The sequence below is a fragment of the Camelus dromedarius genome, chromosome 21 (genome assembly GCF_036321535.1).
Source record: "Camelus dromedarius isolate mCamDro1 chromosome 21, mCamDro1.pat, whole genome shotgun sequence".
In the NCBI taxonomy this organism is placed as follows: domain Eukaryota; kingdom Metazoa; phylum Chordata; class Mammalia; order Artiodactyla; family Camelidae; genus Camelus; species Camelus dromedarius.
Window position 1 is genome coordinate 31,350,421 of NC_087456.1, and position 19,307 is coordinate 31,369,727.

General features: G+C 37.4%; 1 pseudogene; it reads left to right on the top strand.

Moving 5' to 3' along the window:
• The first annotated feature begins 17,249 nt into the window (after window positions 1–17,249).
• Window positions 17,250–17,946, top strand: LOC105097317 (BCL2/adenovirus E1B 19 kDa protein-interacting protein 3-like; annotated as a pseudogene).
• Window positions 17,947–19,307: the final 1,361 nt, after the last annotated feature.

Consider the following 19,307-nt stretch of genomic DNA (forward strand, 5'->3'; position numbering starts at 1 on the left):
AGAGAGCTATAATCTCACATCTGCCTCTGCATTAAATCTACTACAATGTGCTTTGAGGTTGAACTATATGAAAATATCTGGCATCCCACAGATACATAGTTGGAAAAAGAAGGGGCATTTTAATAACCCTATTCGATAACTGTGGATATTCTATGATACTACACCAAAACTTTACAAGTGATAGTTTCTTAAAAATTAGTTGCAATTTGGAATTTGAAACTCTTAGTGAACATTTTATACTTTATTATTATAAAATCTCTTATTGAATCTCCTATATTTGAATAGATACTTTACCCATACATGAGCTGGTAAAACAAATATTATTCATTAGAAAAATATTACTTACATGAGTTACGCCTCTCTTTCTCATACTAACAAATTTTATGAAACTATTTTTTAAAAATCCCATTTGTTATTATCACCACTGACATCACTGGACAAGTGCTGAAGTATTGGAAACTTGGTAGTGGGTCCAGTTTTCCAAACTTCTAATTTGTCTCTCAGTAGCTCAAATTTTATCATTGGCAATCAACACTGTCAGCTGTTCCCCTTGAAGTGACAGTATTGCTTCAGTCATTTTAGAAAATGTCTGAATACCTTCCCATGTCTGAATAACTTCAGTTTTCCTATCTGTAATTCTTTCAAGTAAAAAATGGTGTTCCATGAATAAGATGCTAATTCATCCCACACCACAAAAAACTGAACAAGTGTTTTGCCTTAACACAACTGTCATACCTTTGTATGTAGAAGTGCTTTGTGTCTACCTCCCATTTAGTCACATAGAATATTTAAAAGATGTACAACTATTAGTTGGAGTTTAATACATTTAATTTTTTTTTCAGTTTATCATGGACATTTGTACATTAAACTGACTTCATTTCAACTGCAAGTGTGTGGAGGCAATTAGCAGTAGTTGTGTATCACTGATTCATTTGTACTAAGGCACAAGCTGTTTACACACTGTTACTTTTACATCATTTGTGCAAATGTTCACAGTGAAAAAGGCAAGTAATATATTAGTACTATTATACAAATAGCTTTGATCTAAAAGACCCCCTGAAGTCTGTGGACCTGACTTTAAGGATCACTGGCCTGGAGAACAACTGGGGAGGAGGATAAAAATAGAAGCAGCTGGGAAATTTTTTGTAGTTTTGGAAGAAAAATATGAAATTTACATTCAATATGGAAGTAACGAAATTATAAAGAAGTAAACAAATTCAGGATATATTTTGGTAATACAATCAACAGAACTTGCTGTTGGATGTGTTGTGAAAAACGAAGGAAAGAGAGGAATCAAGGATAATTACAAAACGTGGCCCTCAGGAACCAGACAATGTCCAGGTGATGCTTACTAAAATGAAAAAGACAAGCAGGGGCAGATCTGTAGTGACAAGCTGAAAAGCTTAACTATTGGAGTACCAAAGAACCCCTCTCCATCCTTGAAAACTTGGATTTTTCTCTCTAGATCTAAGAAGTCCAGTGTCTAATTTAAAATCTGAAACTGAACAAAGTCACTGTTCTAGGCATTTTCTTTGACCTCCTTCACCTTTCCTGTTTGCTTAGTTGTTATAGTGAAATAACCAAGTAAATAAACACCTCTTTATTTCCTGATCTCCCCTAGAAAAACCTTAGTAACAGTCCTCAAATCACCCTCACTTCTGACATCAGTTGCAAATTCAGGAATTTCCAATATCACCCTCACTTCTGAGACCAATTGCAAATTCAGTAGGTCCCAAGACTTTTGACACCAAGTGCAAGTTTGGGGTTCCTTAAGACCACTCTCAGGTTTGACAACCCATCAGAAAGACTCACAGAACTTACTAAAAGCTGTTATATGTATACTCACAGTTACAGTTCATTATAGTGAAGGGATACAGATTAAAATCAACCCAGAGAAGAAACATATGGAACAGAGTCCAGGAAAGTTCCAAGCACGAAGTTTCCAGTTGTCCTCTCCCACTAGAGTCACAGACAGTGCTAATTTTTCCAGCAATAATGTGTGATGATACACACTGCCAACCAGGAAAATTCACCCAAGCCTTGGTGTTCAGAGTCTTTACTGGGGTTTGGTCATACAAACTAGTCAACGGCTCACAGAGCTGACCATACTTTTTAGGCAACTCTGGACTTTGGGCTGATCACAGAAGACCCAAGGTCCCCACCATATATCACATTTTATAATCTTTGGCATGACTCAAGATCCCCTGGTAAATAAAAACATCTTTATCAGATAAGATGTCTCAAGGGCTTAGATAATCTTCGATGATCCAAGGGCAAAGGCCATACCTCTCACTGAACAAAAGTAAACTCTTTACCACATTGACAAAGGGCTCTTTGTTCTAGGTAGATTTTTCTATTCTCCGTCATCCTTCCTTGGTTTAGCCATTATGGTTAAATCCCTACCTCTCTAATCCTTTCTCGCTTAAAAAATAAATTAAAAAAAAAAAAAACTTAGCAGGGGAACACACTGTGTGATACTTCAAAAATTTATACATAAATATGTATAAATTTTGCTATAGTACCTGACTAACCTATTTTGAAATTTTTTCTGTGCTAGGTACTGCAACTTTAAGTTTCATGATCTTATAAGTAGTATTTACAACCGAATTGTATAGGTGAGGAAACCGAGGCCCAGGGAGCAATTTAATCCTTAAGCAATTTGACAAATCATAATCAGAGAGTATGTGGCAGAGCCAAGGTACATATCCTAGTGTGACTCTAGATCGCATTCTCCTGACTGCTAAGCCATTCATCTCAATAAATGGGAGGTATGTATCTGTCTTATAAGTATTACCATTATAATCATTCTCAGCCCTTTCTCTAATACTCCTACATTTATTCTCATTCATCTAGGTAAAATTTACTTTTAACAATTCTTATTTTATTTTATTCTGGGCATCTGACTTTCTTAGCAGTAGCATTTTTTGTGGCAATGTCTTCAATAATTTGCATGGATGTGAGAACATCCTTCTCACAAAAATACAAGTTTAAACACCTTTACTCCTCCTTTAAGTGCAAAACCTAAATACTCTTAACTTTCATTCTCCTTGCTTAGTATACTCTACCCACTGCATGTTATACCCAGTATGTGGAGATTGCCATATTACATCTTTGGCTATTTCCCACATCACCAATAGTCTCTCTTCCTACATGTAAAGCATCTTTTAGGTGGTTTTCCCAATTTTCCCTTGTCACAACTTATATCATCATATTTCCTTATTCAAATATGTCTTTCACTTGAAAGACTTTCACTGAAATCACAAAAATAATCACCTTTCCCCCTCCCCACAGTTTATTTTCAATGAGAATCATTATTTAGCATCAACTTTCAGAGACAAAACACCTTGAAATGCTTTTAATAGTCATGTTCTCCTTCTCATTTTAATTTATATAGTCTCCAAAACAAATCCATTCTTTCAGTAGATCTTAAGTGCTAACAGACCTCCTTACTTCCTGTGATTTCAAACACAACCTACTGTCACTGGCTCTACACTAAAGGAAATAAAAAGTCGAACAAACAATCTGGCAGCATGAGTATTCACAATAAATTACCCCACAACAGGGCTCTAAAGTCACTGTCTAGGTCCTTCCCTGCTCCTGCTCACCTGCACTCTCTTCCTTGCCCTTTCCCTGGCTTATTTTTGCCTTTATCATTTCCATTCTGTTATCCCCACCTGACTTCTCCATTATATTTACTATAAAGTGTGGGAGGTTTTGCTTTTAATCCTCTCTAGTATCTCTCCACTTAGAGGTTTCCAAACATACCTGTTCCTGGTGTTTTTATCTGCAGCTATAGGTATGGTTAGAGTTCAGAATCTGAGTCTCCCAGTTCTGGTGGATTCGCTTCTGTTACTGTCACTTTACACTTATTTCTTCACCAGGTTCTGCATCACTTGTACAATCAGTCATTATTCTCTATTGTAAATTCGCTTTTTTTGAACTAATGTAACATCTGGTTCTTTTTTTTTTTTTTTTTTTAAGCAAATACTACCTACACAACTAGGTAAAAACTGTTTTAATTTATAACACTCAGTAAGTTACTACCCCATTTACAAAGGTTTAAAGAAGAAGAGGTTAAATTAACTTCTTAAGGTCACTAAGCCAGAAAATGACAGACAGGCCTTGCAAATAAAGTGTCTTATTTAGAGAACCACATTATTTCTAAGTTGCAATATAATAAATGTTACATTAATTTAATATTCTATTAATATAACAATTATTATAGCATTAACTATAACAAAATCAATATATAATATACAGTAGATGTTAATGTAATATATGTACTAATATATTAATATAATTATATTATAAACATTATGTAGTTTTAAAATATACTACACTTATTTAAAAGTAAAATCACCAAAACATGATTTTTATAAGGATTTAACTAAGGAAGATGCTATTTTTGCAAAATGCTTTATTTCAACTCAACTATCATGATCTTTCCTTTACATAAAGTTTCTAAAAATTATTTTTGCCTTAGAACTTCTTGATGAGACAAACAGGTTTTTTCTCTGGTGATGAATAAAATGATGCTATGTTGGTTCTTCATCACAATCATATTATCATGAGAGTGTTGGCACAATTAAGGTTTTTAGTAGAAGTAAACTTACAATGAATATTCATGCGATTTTTGATAAATTGCTAAAACATTTCCTATGAGTAGTAGACTTAATTCACAGGTAAATTCATTCAAAACATGTAATTTGAACTTTCAGCACTTCAACTTACATTGGAATATTTAAGCTAATCTTTCTTAACATTATAAATAGAATCACTTACATCAACAAGCAGTTGCTATGTTAATTCCAGCACTACCAACTTCCCCTTCATTTAAATTTAATAATATATAAGAAGTATTTCACTGTGGAACTTTTAACAGGATGATAATATTTTCTTGTGAAAACAAATTTAAAATTAAATATCAAAATTTCATCTGAATTTTGAAAGATTCTAACTAATACGTAGAGTCTCTGACATCTTTCCCTATAAGATGTATTTGAAGAAGTAATTGAGGCTTCCTTTTTGTGTCATTAAGGATGGGTTACATTATGCTGTGGTAACAAGTAACTTCCAAATCTCAGTGACTAAAGCCTAAAACGGTACACTTTTCATCTTGCATTACATGTTAATCGAGGGGCACAATATGGGACTCAGCTCATGAGTCTCTCTAGGTCCCATACCAACAGAGCCACCCTCATTACAATTGGTCCTAGCAGCTGGGAATACTGCCTGACCCCTGCCCACCTGTCCTCTCCCACTCCAAGTGAATTCAGTATTTTCTGTTTCATTTCCTTTGTTCTTTCTCACTCCCAATCTCTCCCCCATCTCTAACTTCATAGTTACATCATCTCCACTTTAGAATTTTTTGATTTATTTGTGGTCTTTCCTTTCTGAAGTTCCCAACTGCTACTGAGAAGTACACCATCATTATGTCTGAATCTGGATAGGATAGAAAGTTCTGAAGTTTGTTGCACTATCAATTAAATGCTCGGCCCTAGAATTACGTCACTTCTGCCCATAGCTCACTGGCCGTAACTAGTTACTTGGCAGCACTCAACAACAGTGACCTAGGAAATACACTACTACTGTAAACCTGGAATGCAGCGAGACAGAAATACTTAGTGAATGGAATTAATAATAGACAGTCTGCTTTCTGTTCATCTACTTGGTTCATTTTCATTTCCAAGTCAACAGACATCTCCAGCCCTGCCAAAAGGAAATAACTTCTAAGTCCTATAAAGTCAAGACCCAAACTTCAAATCCATGACCTCTAAGTGATGAGCAGTAGGCACTACAGCAGATCTAGACAGGACCCTCCTTTGATCCGTAGATAAATCAGAAAACTGTATGCTCCACCTCCAAAAAGTCTACAATGATTCTACAAAAACAGGACAATCAAAAAAAGCACTGCCATTCAAAAATGGAAAGAAAGGAAGGTATACAGATGTTACTGGTCCACAGCAATTCTGAAATCTGGTGGGCAATCCAGTTTCAAGACCCTATACTGTTTGTGATAAAAGTATCTCAAATAGACCCTGCTTCCATGCTCGGGAAGTATTGGTTTTTGACCTCTTTGATTCTTAGTTCTGCCTCCAAAGATTTCTTCTCTGTTATCCTGGCACACCTCAAATGGACATGGAGGATTCTTTTGTCCTCAGGGGCTGATCAACTCTTTCAATCTGCTTCCTGTCTGTAGGAAGTTGCAGACCCAAGAGGAAAATTTCCAATAATCACAGATGATTTTAGCCCAGGTTAGTGGTTCCTTTGTCAGCGTAACTCTCAAAAGCTAGTTTCAAATCTATTCAATTCCAGCCAGTCCCATCTGCCATGAGCTTCAGCCAGCATTAATTTTGAAATGTGCCCCTCTTTTGACATAACCATAGGTACCTTATTCCTCTTCGGCCCCATGGGACAGTCACACTTTAGATTTTTTTTTCCCTGAGCCACTTTGCCCAGTCAGATAGATATACATCCTATCACCTTAATCCATCAAGAGGTTTTAACAATGGATGCAGCAGCCAAACCCTTGACTGCATTCTTGCTGCATGGCATGTGGGACCTCTGAGGTTACAGAACTTGCCTTTGGTCATATGAGACATTAGTAACAGAGCTAGCATTTAACCTAGTTTGTCTATGCTCTGTCCACGCATCAAACTATATTCTGTGTATGTGCATTGTATAGAAACACTATAATGTGAATTGCCAGAATGCTGGAAATTTTAAGTAGAGATTTTTTTTTATGCTTGATAAGTAATAATCATCTAGTTATTTTTTTCATTGATTCCTTTGTTTACCTAACAGGTACCATGTCATCTACCACATTTCAGTCATTAGCTCTGAAGAAGAGAGAAATCTATATCAAGACAGGAACCAGTACTTTTTTTTCATGAAGCCTAAAGATAAACGTGTAGAAGACTCTTCTGAAGTTTCATATTTAATAGTAAAGACCATGAGACAAGGGCTTAATACCTCCCAAACACTGTTCTCTCCTTCCCTCTTAGCACAGAGACTCCTTCCTTATGTAGCGCAGCAACAGGACCACGCTCTGCCTGTGAGATGTAAGGAGAAGCCTTGGGATCTTTGGTTTACCAGTCAGATACAATTCTGACACATCTCCCTACCAATGCCCTTGTCACCATTCTTACAGAAGATAGTACCCATGAAGATTTTCCGCCCAATATCCTGGCTTCTCAATTTCTTAGCCTTATCAACCCCAAAGATCTGTTTTCTACTTGACCTCACTCTGTCATCCACATCCCTATTTTGATGCACAGCATGAGCTTATTTCTTAAGCTTTTTTTCACTTATTGTTAAAAAGTCACATTACTTCCCCCCTGTACCTTACTCCCAGCGAATGACCCGTCGTGCTCACTGGACCTTTACACTTGTTGTACCCTCTGCCTGGGTGCTTTCCTCCAGGCATGTGCATGGCTGGTTTTTTCTCAGCTTAAACATCACTTTTTAAGAGAGGCATTTCCTGCCCTATTTGAGATCAAGTGACCCATCTGCCTGATTAAATTTCTTAATAGTTTTTGTTATCTAAAATTATTTACATGTTTACTTCCCATTTCTCTTCTTTCAGATAAGGAGGGGTTTTCTAATCCGTCATTTTTTTTCACTGATCTATACCAAGGATAGAGAATACAGACCACGTAGTCTACACGTGACTTATGCCAGGGGTTACCGAGGGCCCTGCAAAGAGACAATCCAGAGCAGCTGACTTGCAGCCACAAAGAGAAACATCTGTAACTGCTGATTGAAACAGATAAACTGAAAAAGTGCAGAAGCTGTGGACAAAAAAAAGAAACACTGGTTTCAAGAAGAAACTCCAAATCTGAAAGCATGGGGCCAATTCTCCTCATAGCAGGCAGCAATGTTCACTGAATTCATTCTACACTGACAATCTATATACAAGTCCGCAGGGCTAGGAGCAGCAGGGACGTACGAAAGGATGGCTCATGATGGCCCAGAGCATGACAGAATAGGTAACACTAAATAAAAAATGATTGTATATTTAGATTTTCATAAAAATACTACTTTTATGTGCAGCAATGTGACCCCTTAGGTAACAAGACCCCCTTCATGGTTGGAACCACGCCCACAGGAACAGTGAAGAGGAGCAGGAGTCTGGGCAGGACGGAGTCATAGGTGAGTAAAGCATGCCCAAGAGCCAAGAGGGAGAAACGGCATTCTATCCAAAAAGAAAATGAAGTTAAAAAGCAATGCAACAGCTTTCTTATAAACTAAATTATGGTTGAAAAGGCAGCGCTGGAGCTGAAAGATAAAACGAGCGCCTTGGTCAGAAAAATTGAGAAAAAGACTTGGAAAAGGTTCTTACGCTCCAGTAAAGAGGTGAGCTATATGGATCCCACTATAATTATATAATGGGCTACAACACAAATATTAAAATGATATCAAACCATACTTACTGACCTAGAAAGATGTCTCTAGTACATTGTTAATAGAAAACATTTACAGAAATATATACAGTATACTCTCCCTTTTTAAATGCTAGAGAAAAAAAAACAAAGGAACACAGTCAAATATTAAAACTTGGTAAATCAACTATACTTCAATAAAAAAAGAAAACAAAACCAAAAAAAACCTTGGTAACTTGAAGTGGAAAAAATATGGGTAACTTATTCACTTTTCATGTCTGAATTTTCTATTTTGCTGTAGACTAAATATATTAACTATGTAATAAGAAGTAATCACATATGAAGAGCCACTAGTTTGAAATAAATCATTCAAACGATCTATTCATATTATTCATGCACATGAAAAATATACATTGAGACACACCTGATAAGAGGGGCAAATCGAGATACAGAGTAATTACCCTCATTGCAGGCATCAGGCATACTATGATAAAAAAAGAATACCCATGTGGCCAGCCAGAGCTATAAGAAAATGATATATTCATTTTGCAGAGAATCCTGGAAAGATTCACCAGTATAATGTAAAGTAAATAAATATATTGCTTAAGATTTGTGTACAGCCAACTATCAAAGCTGTACATACGTTTATGATTAACTTTGTTTTGAAATTAGTTTCAGTTAATTCCTCATATAAGAGAATGATTTTATGAAGGGTTTAAATTAACAAAATCAGAAAATACAGAAGAATTTCTGGAACTGCATGGGTGATTTGAGCATGACTTTTCCTACATGAAGACTTGAGACCATCAGAAGACAGCAATTAGAAGTCCTTGGATCTTGTGAGAGCGCTAAGAAGCAACTGAACAAGTTGACACTTATACATTACACATAGTATTGTTCTTGCTTTTTCCTCAGCATTTTTTTTTACAACAGAAAGGCAGGACATAAGCTGACAATGGGAGTCTTTAAGAAGGCTTTTTTTTTTTTTTTAATGTGAGAAGAAGGTTAAGAGGGAAGAGATTTTGTTTTCCTAAAACAGCACAGCTTGGTGAATGTGATACCTTCTCACAAATCCATAAAGTACTGAAAGTTTATGCAATTTTAAAATACCTCAGGAAATGTTCATGAATATCTTTTAATTCCAAGTCATTTAACTTGCATTTAAACCTGCTAGTCTAGCAAAATCATATTGGTAATTTCATTGGTACAAATGAAACAGATCTGAAAGGAGTGGGATTTGGGGAAAAGAAAGAAAATTAAAATTATTGCCTTCAGGAAAATAACACCTTTATAACATAAGAACATTTTAATAACTTTAAGTTTATCTACCAAAAAAATTATTTCTAAGAGTTTGAATCCGAGCAATCAGTTGAGCTGGAGAGACTGGTGTGGGAATTCTCACTCCTTCACTGAGGCGTCCACAAAGGGAACACTAGGAAACCTCTCTCAGCACACTGCTCATCTGCAAACTGGAGCTGATTGTGCTGCATTTCTTTCAAATTTGTTTCAAGATTACATGTGAAAATATATGCAAAATGATTGACATATCACTGATGCACAACAGATGCAACATCTTCTTGATCTTTATTTTTATTTAATAAAAAATAGACACATATGTCACACGTATAAATGTCTGACTATCAGTTTTTAATCTGTCTTTTCAACTGACATAAAAGGGAACCCAGTACATCTCTCTCTCTGTCTCTCCCCCACTCCACTTCACTCAGGATACCCTAAGTCTCTTAACTCCTCTGTCCTTCCCCCAGGATCTGACTTATTCTTTTCTTCAGCTTCTGGCCCAGGTCAGTTAGTTCCATCAGGTTCTGGAAGGGTACAAAGAGCTTTAGGAATTCCAGGTGTGAGAGGAAGGAACAAAGATGATCTCTTCTCCAGCAGCCTTGAAATGTGACAACTGCAAGGTAAAACATCTCCTCACAGCTAAGGCTGTCTGCCACTGAGTGTTAACCCTGGTACGTGAATACGTTAATGGGATCCCCTTTTCCAACCATCCTAGCATCCTGGATGCTCCCTTCTGCTCTCCCAGATAGCCTGGGCCATGGCTATAAGGTAACATGGTGGTGCTCCACTATGCGAAAAAGACAATCCTAGGGTCAGGAATTATAGAAAAACAAGTACACAGATAAAGGTGAATATATAAATATACAGTACATTTCATATATCCAATTAGTTAATAGGTGAGATACATCTTGAACATTTAATGGATAAATGGACTTTTCTGAAGAATTTGGATGGTTTTATGGCAGGAAGATGAACAAAGCAAAGCAAGTTCTATAAATACTGACTTGAGTCAAAGGAGACACAGACTCCACACAAGTGAAGTCTTCATTGACTCCTAACTTCCCACTGAAAGTACAAATTACTTACATTAGAATATCAGGCTAAAAGCAGTAAGGCCTCTTACAAAAATGATTAAGAAAGTCTACATGCATTAGAGAACATGGAGTGGAAAAGAGCCGTTGGTTGCACAGTAGTCTTTCTCTTTGAATCTAAGCATGTAAATAAACACTAAGCATGTAAAGACAACTTCTGTTTCATGTGAAGTTTTAATTTGTCCAACAATGACAAAGAAAAGACAAGCAATCGTATTGTTTAAAAAAATTACTTCAACAATTTAAGGTAGGTCAAGATGCTTTTGTTTGTCATCAGCAGAGCCCAGGTCAGATCATAAATTATACGCCTGGGAAATGAGCTTACTGAGGTTCCCTTTTTTTAATGTCACGAAATCCACAGCCACTGTAATCTGTACTTGTGTCTGTGTGCTGTTTGTGTAACAGGCCCTTTACATTACCTTATATGTACTTTAGAAAGAAACTATACTTGAACTTTGCCTATGTGGTTAATTGCCCTGAAATTCCTGAAAGAAGAATCTTTATAAGGAAGCTCCATTTCCTTCTTGTAAAAACTCCATCAGGGACTGTACCCAGCTACCTGGGTCCTGACACTCTGGCAGCTCTCCAGCCTACATCTTAGCAACATGGAGTGTCTCTAGGTTGGCAGACTCAGATAGCAGCTTCCTCCTCCACATGATGAGAATTTAGAAAATGTATGCCATTCCTGGTCAAAGTCTAGGATTTAGTTGGCTCTCAACAACTGATCAGTGAAAATAGTATCTCCTTAGTTTTTTAAAACTGTGAGAAATATCCAAAAACTGAAGTATCTTTCAAAGTAGTAATAGTGTGTATCTCTCTGTAGATGCACACATTAACAAGCATTCCAAGACACATATGTATACATACACCACACATGCACATGAAAGTAAAATAACACTTTTTCTAGGAAGTCAACAGCAGCTATTTTAGATATTAAACATAATAAAATCAAATATATGTAACTAGTCTGATAAAACTAAGTATATTTTAGCAAACATGTTCAGCCTTACTCCAATTGATTTACGTATGAATTTCCTATGTAAATTACCTCCACCCTAAGAAATTATTTAATGTGATTAAAGAACATGTTTAAAAATGCTGATGGGAAATACAGAGAGAGTAATCTCTGTCAAAGGATTTGCATTTAAGATCACAAAGCAATAAACAGAACTTACATGAAACAGTCACAATATAATGTCGTTAAAGGGACTGTCAACAGAAGTTCAAAACTCAGTAAGTACTGTTCTCAAGTCCTTGTTCCCAGGTTAGTTTAACTTAACTTAAAAGGAATGGTAAGCACTGTGTTGATCTGCTGAATCTATAACCAACATAAAAACATCTGACTTCTTTCGAACAAACCAAGGCAAGGGGAGAGGGTCATGTAGCGGTGTAGGTGATTAAGCTCTCTGATACTGAATTACTACAAGCTCCCTGCATACCTCATTTTATTTCATCCTTCTGTGTCTGCTTTCATGCTATTTTCTAAACCAAATGCCCTTGCCAGCTTCTTCACTTGGACAACTTCGAACCTACAAGCAGCAGCTCAGGTATTTTCTTTGAGAAATCCACAAACTTCTGCCATAGCAACAGGCATGGATTTCACATATAACCCTGAACACATTACACAGAGATGACCTATGGCAGGTCACTTCTCCCTCACTGCAAGGTAAGCCCTCTGAGAACAGGGCCCATGACTCACTCCCGTTTGAAACTCCAGCACAGTGCCTGGTGTGTACAGGCACTTGTAAAAAGAAATGAGTCAATACGTTTTTTCCAAAAGCACTTAGAAGATGCAGGCAATGTTTTATCCATTTATTATCCTGTATTAATCCATTTAATCCTCAAGACAACCTCTTGAGATATGTACTATTATTATCATCATTTGTAAAATGAGCAAACTGAAGCAGAGTGAGGCTAAGAGACCTGCAGGTGACACAGTTAACAAGACTGAGACTAGAACCTACCCACCCATCACTGCTTCTCTTGAATTAAACATCAACCATTAACATCTAACCAATGGAAAACATGATCTGTTTTCATTTTGTCAGAGATCTTAATATCTGATTTAGGCTAACCTATGTTCTACCTAGTTTTCAAAGGAAGAAGTGAAAAGTCCCTCTCAAGTCAAACAATATCATTTACAAAAGACACAGTAAGAAAATATTTCCATCACAGCATCCTTAAATATCTTATGATTTCTAATTTACCAAGGCAGATTTTCTTATGTGCCAGAAATTCACTTCAGAAATTTATTTAACTCCCCATGAAAAATAATATGCTCTGCCTAGATATAATTGACTTTTAGAGATTAACATTTTTTGAGAAAAGATTCAATAATTATAAAAAGTGAGTGATACGTGATAAATTCTTAACACATTGTTTAGCTATGTAAATAAAGCCAAAATATTCTGTGTAGGCCCCTACTGCCCAGGCTGTTAACGGCAGTGGACTTGGTAAATTTCAGAGAGCAAGCCTCAACTGACTCTGCAAGTCATGTTTCACACTGTGCACATCCTGTTTCCTGTCAACAGTGGCTATAATAGGCACATAAACTAAAATTTACGCCCTATTTAATCTGTAAATGTTCTGTGTCCTTAGCCCTTAGCAATGGAAATATGCCGGTATCTTTTTCTTATATAATCCCTCTTCTCCATCAGATTTGAGGAAACTTTAACCATCATGGAACTATAAACTGATAATATCATTTCTGCATTGTTAGTCTCTGATGATCTTAAATCCAGATCAGAGTTATTTTGAAGTAAATTCACAACACAGTCATCTGAACAGAAAAGCATATAGTGAATTATTCAATACATATTCCATTAAAAACAACTTTAAATGTATCATTGAAGTAAACTTGGGGAACTAATTAAAATTTTAGGAGTCCTTGGCCAAATGTTAACTGAGAGATAAAAATTCTAAGAGCATTATCTAATAAAATGAGTGGAACAAGGTGAATAGATTTATTTTTTTAGCCAAATCATATAATACTGACCTTTTCAGATTACCAACCTAAATTTCCCACAGTCTCATTTTAGCCATTATTTTAGGTACATGATTTATTCTCCACATTATTTGGTTTTAATAATTCTCAATAAGCAAACAGGAAGTTTTTTTAAATGTTATGATTGTTTAAATTTTTTATTTCTCTTATTTTTTCTAATAAATATTCTAGTATTAATATTATATTCTAGTATTTTTCTAGTAAATATTCCAGCTACTATTTAGTAGCTATACCAAAAATTCAAAGAAGAAACAGAAAAATTAAATGAAAGGCTATGACAATAGACGAAGTACAGTATTTATCTGTTATAACTGAATTTTATATATCTCACCAAATGCATTCATTCTATTTTTCTAAAAGTTATCACAGTGGTCTCTCCAGCATAGACAACTACTCAATGAAATAATGTACTTCAGGCTTTAGGTAGAGAGTTTAATGTTATCATAAATGTCTACAAAATATTCTTCACTTGTATGGAACTGCAGTTTATCTTAAGTAGGCATCCTATTTCTTCCAAGCCTAAATCAGAAGTAAAATTTGAATATGCATTTGGCTCAAGAGCTTTTAGAATTTGTTCTGAGAGACTGTGGGTTAAATTATCAATTATGTAATGAGCATATCTGAATTCTGTGAATTAAATGATTTCAAATTACATGTCTTATACTAGACAACTACTAGAGACAGGGATGAAAAATCAATTTATTTGCACATTTCTGTTTCAGAATTTTCAATAATTTTTTCTTGTAGATTCTAGATTCTTGTTTTTTTTTTAATGTCAAAATGTTTGGTAACTGTATTTTGCAGTGCTCTGAAATATTTTAACTAAAAATTGTGTTGTTAATGGAAATTGAGAAGATAAATTTGGGAGGTTTTTGACTTTTTAGGAAGTAGTTTGTAATCTGGGTTTACCATAGATTTCTGAAGTGCCAAGTTACTACAACGGGGACTGTGAACCTGATTATCTGTGTGTTACAAAGCCATGTATATAAAATAAACATGTAGAATATCATACACTTGTATGTTCCACTGTCAGAAACATGTGTGTCATAATGAATAATGTTCATACATATTAAAGCATTAGTAGAGTCACAGTAGTTTCTGTTATGATATATTTCTCGATCAATGAATGCTCAAAGTATCACAATTCGCTTGGTGTAAAATTATATTGATATAAAAAAAAACTGTTCAAAATACTTTGAAAACAGTCTGGAAGGCTTGCTACTGATGGGAAAATTAGTTATATTTTCAGAGTGTTTACCATGCACTCTGTGACTTAGAGAATAACTTTAATATGTCATTATATTGAAAGAATCACTTTTTTTTTTAACCAGGAGTGAAGAGGTGAAGGACATGAATGGATTGTAGAGACCAAAAAGTCCTCTTCTTTCCACATTTACATTTTTATTAGAGATCTGAACTCTAAAATTTAGGCATCAGAGAGACCACAGAAGACAACTGTAACAATGAAATATATGTGGACTCAAACCACATTTACCTTCAAAATTATATACTGTCACTGAAACTTTTCCCAGCATAAATGCTGACGCATAATGACTTTTGTTGTGGAACTAAACATGATATAATGGCAAGAGATTTCTGCTTTTCCTCAGAAAAGGACATCTGAGCCAGGAAGGAGGCGGCAGAAATCTGCATGGGTGCATCAGGCTGATGGTGATGAACAAAGTACCGAGGCCCATGGAGTTCAATTCAGGACACTTCAGGACCACCTGGCCCCTGACTTGCTCATCACAGCACTGATTCTGCACAGAGGTGGTCAGAACGCCTCATGAGACCACATGATTCATGGCAAGTGTGAGTAATTCAGAGGAGATTTTAGGACTTGGAGGAGAAGTCCCTAGGGGTGGGGTAGTTAGAAGATAAAGAATTTATTCTGGGGAAGACAGTAGAGGCTGTAAGTAACTATAACTTTGTTACTAAAAAGGTCCACACACTCAAGGTTAGAAAGGGCTTGTCATTTGATTTACATTTGAATTTGTTTTTCTTATTGATTTATGAGGGAGAAAAAAAACACAAAAGCAGCCAGCCCTAGTTTGGAAAGAAGAGACAACTCAGAGGGAGGTTAGCTGGTAACCGACACAGCCTTCAGCCCCAGGTTGGATGCCCATTTTGTCAGGAGCCCAGTTTTGACAGTACAGTCCAGGTGGCTGGGCCTTGAAGATGGACTTCTACAGTCACACTAAAGCTCATGTGCTCAAAACCAGGGCACTTCCTTCCTGTGTCTTCTGTCAAAAACACTTCTTTCTCAATGTCAAGGCAACTGAGGTACTCGAAAGACCAAGTTTGCTTGATGGGCACAAAAAAAGAGCAGGAGAATTAAAGGGCCTGAAAGAATATTTCATCCCATCATGAAAAAAACGCCCTGAACCATCCCTGCTCAAAAATCTAACTTCCCAGTGAACCAAGTGCTAATGTGACTTGAAATATTCTTTCTCTTAGGTTCTTAGACAAAGGTGGAAAGAAAATGTCAATTTCTCATAATTAAATCATTTTTATGAACTTCAGGTGAGCCACGTTTAAACATGAAACGAAAAAGTAGTTTAAAATACAAAGTATATAATTTATGTGTTATATATATATATATATATTACTTTTAGTTTTATTTCTGTGAATTCCTAGAATTTGAGAGTCTCCTGTCTTCATTAGAAATCTAATAAGCAATACTTTAAGTGGGTTTCTGAAGACAGTCTGTCCACCTGTCTGTCTCTCTCCTAGATACACAGGTTATTTGGATTAAGGGTTTCCTTTCAATGGAAACTCTTTCCATGTTTACATCAGCACCATATCCCAGACACAACTCATTTTAGCCATCTATACTCTAGTATTCAACAAAATAAAGCAAACCAACCAACCTTTTCTGACAAATGCTTAGGCAAGGTGGGTATGAGCGTTGCCAGGTTCAAAGAGCAAAGTAAAACTGACCAAAGAAGCTTTGCATTAGGTCTGTTTCCCAAAGGTCGTTTCTGTCACCCGCTTCCTAAGAATGACTACATAGAGACCCATCATGGAAGGAAACTTGGAGTCACAGGTAACTGCTGATAAATATCAGCACGGACAGTCATGACCACAGAGGAAATGTAAAAACATCACCAAAGCAACAGCTGTCTTTACCTTTTCAAAAAGAGTGGCGCGTGTGCTGAGACTCACTCAGGGCGGTGGGCCGAGGACGTGCCAGCCGCTGGGACCAACGCTCCAGCTTCCTCGGCGCTCCGGCTCCCGCTCCAGCCTCCAAGCACCTGCTGACCCCGACGTCGACCCAAACGCAGACGTCGACTCCTGCGCAGACTCCAACCCCTATGCAGGCCCCGACGCTGACGCAGACAGCGACCCTGACATCGACCCCGACTCTGACGTCGACCCGACGCAGACCCCGACCCCGACGTCGACCCGACGCAGACCCTGACCCCGACGTAGACCCAAACGCAAACGTCGACTCCTGCGCCGACTTTAACCCCTATGCAGACCCCGACCCCGACGCATATAGCGACCCCGACGCAGACCCTGACCCCGACGTCGACCCGACGCAGGCGTCCACGCCGCTCTGCCGCTGAAGCGCCGTGGCCCAGGTGTCACGTTGCGGAAAGAGACGCCGGGCTGCAGGAGAAGCGCCGGCGTGGCCCTCAGGCAGGATTACTCTTTGGGAACTGTGGGAACGGGAGCATTGGTCCAGGCTGTTTCTATTTATGACGGCAACGTGGAAAAACCCCTGCTGGATGCCCAGTTTGAATCTGGAGGGAGTCACTCGGAGGATTCGCGCTTTGACCACGCGCCTCGCACACAGACCCACCAGATGCTTACAGCGCTTCTGAAAGAGACTCACGTAGTATTGGAGGAGAAAACAGCTCAGTCCAAGGAAGTTCATGTGGAGAGAAGGAAAGACATGCAAAGCATCTTGAAGAAATCAGACCAGATATGCAATTGGTCAAATCGCCCAGAAAAGATCCCTGCCCCACCCAAGGAGTTCCTCTTCAAACACCTGAGGTGCCCCAGCACGCTCAGCATGAGGAACACGAGTATTACGAAGATGGGGACATTTTCTCTGCAGTTTCTAGCAGTTTTTTTTTTTCTGTCTCTTCTGCTCTCTCATCTGCTGTCCATTGGATTGGGGATCTATATCAGAAGGCGTCTGACAACATTCACCAGCACCTTTTGATGAAGAATTGAAGTTGGGCTTTTACATTTGGTGGGGATTTATACTGGAGTTTGCAACACAGCTTAGGGGAGAAGCTACTGTCTTGGTCCTGGGGTGGCTGCACCACTTGTGTCATTTTTTCTGTAAATGCACATTCCTAATTAAGTTAAAATAAAAATGCGACACTAAAAAAAAAAAGTGATGTGAGTGAATATGGAGCATGTGGAGTTAGGAGGGAGTCTCATTACAGAAACACTCCAGGACTCCGTGTGAAATGTTCATGAAATTAAAAATAACAAAATTACTGGATATTTCCAACAGAGATGCCTACAACTGTAATATGTACTTAATCATCGCTGGCCACCTCTGATTTAGCCACTCATCTATAGTAAATGTGAACTATGTACACTGGAAGAAATATTAACATTTGTAAGTGGATATTTTCAAGGAAATAATAAATATGTTTAAATTAAGATTTTAAGCCCCTGGATTTCTTGTTGTTCCTTTATAAATTCTCATAATATGATAACGTGCTTATCTTCTTTACCTGTGCCTTCACTCAAAAAACTTTGCTGACATCTTATTGATTTGCCGAGCAGAAGGAGCCAAGATTAAACAATATGGTCTTTCTCCATGAAGAGCTTTTATTCTGTAGAGGGGAAACTCACATTCAACTTCTCATACAATGAGACAGTGGGAGAGTCTAAATTTGTTTTTCCAGTGTCCTTGTTTGGATCTCCACGCTTGACTTTGTGCTTTGCTAAGTATCCCTGCTCATAGAATTTGTATGTCACAATTCTTTCAGCTATTATCTACTTTTATTATACCAAAGCTTTGTGGTGTGGTGGTAAGGTAGGGGCAAAGAGGAACATTCTATGATCCTCTGATTAAATCTCAATCATTTGATGGGCCTGTGTCTTGGAGTTATGACCTTCACAAGTGTTTCTGCAGCCTTTCTGCCTTCAGTCCCCTAACTCCTTTATCTGTATATAACATTCTCAAGTCAATTTCCTTGAAGCCCCGATTCTAGATGCTTGTGGTTTTCCCACCACTTTTAAGATAGGAAAGCTTAAGTGGGTTCCCTTCCTTCAGCCAGATGAAGTTTCAGAATTGGGATCTGGCAAACCCTTTCCCTGAGAAAGTATACCTTTGTTATGAAGAAGGCTCTGAGCATGTTTCATAATGGTTACTCTATCCTTCTCTCTGCCAGAGCCAGGAGGGGAATCTTTCTTGGACTTTGACCATAAAAACCTGGTGGGTTCCTGGAAGGAAAGCCCATAAAAATGTGGGGTTCTCCTAAAGCTGTGGCTCCCAAGAGTTTTTCACCCTCCCACTAGCCTCCACTCAACTTCAGGAATTTGCCAAAGTTACTACTTAAATGT